A 747-nucleotide genomic window follows, 5' to 3' on the forward strand; every position below is an offset into this window, starting at 1 on the left:
ACAACCAAAAACACAAAAAATATCCAGATTTTTATGCTGTTCATGAAAATGTTTATTTTATAATACAAAAACGAAAAGTAACATCAAACTAAACAGAGCAGAATCCAGCTGACTCAAACAGCACCAGCTGTCAAGATTGCATACTGTGTCAGACACCTTTAGCTTTTAGCGGCTAGTAAAATATAAAGAAACATTTTATGTATAAAAGTGAGTAGATTAGAAGAAAGTGCGGAATCTGCCGATAACAATGATATAACTTTATTACGATTTGAATGAAGATTGTTCGTAAGATGACGTAATTAGCAAGTGATGTTTAATGCGTTTCAAATTACGACTGCCAGTTCTAGGATTAATTGGTTGCTGATAACATAGCTATAAAACGTCTGTATTAAAAAGATGAGTTTCATTAAGGCAGAATATACTTGCAATAATTGTAAAATACAATTTCAGAAAGTAACATCATTAAATTGGGAGGAAGTTGAACTGTATTTATGGCGTAATTTTATTGTATATTTTCTACATGATAAATAATACTATTAATTTATTGCACGAGGCCCTTTCAACATCAAAGATGGACCCATAAATTCAAAATTATTAGACAACTGTGTCTTTTCTTCTACAGACCAATAAGAAGAGCTCCTCATTCAACAAAAAATTTTAGTTTACAAACCAAATTATAGGTTTTTAAACACACACACAATTATCTTTTTAACAGATATTACCATTTGGAGGAAGGTCGCAACAAGC

This window comes from Homalodisca vitripennis, unplaced genomic scaffold (genome assembly GCF_021130785.1).
Source record: "Homalodisca vitripennis isolate AUS2020 unplaced genomic scaffold, UT_GWSS_2.1 ScUCBcl_6133;HRSCAF=13205, whole genome shotgun sequence".
NCBI classification, from domain to species: Eukaryota; Metazoa; Arthropoda; class Insecta; order Hemiptera; family Cicadellidae; genus Homalodisca; species Homalodisca vitripennis.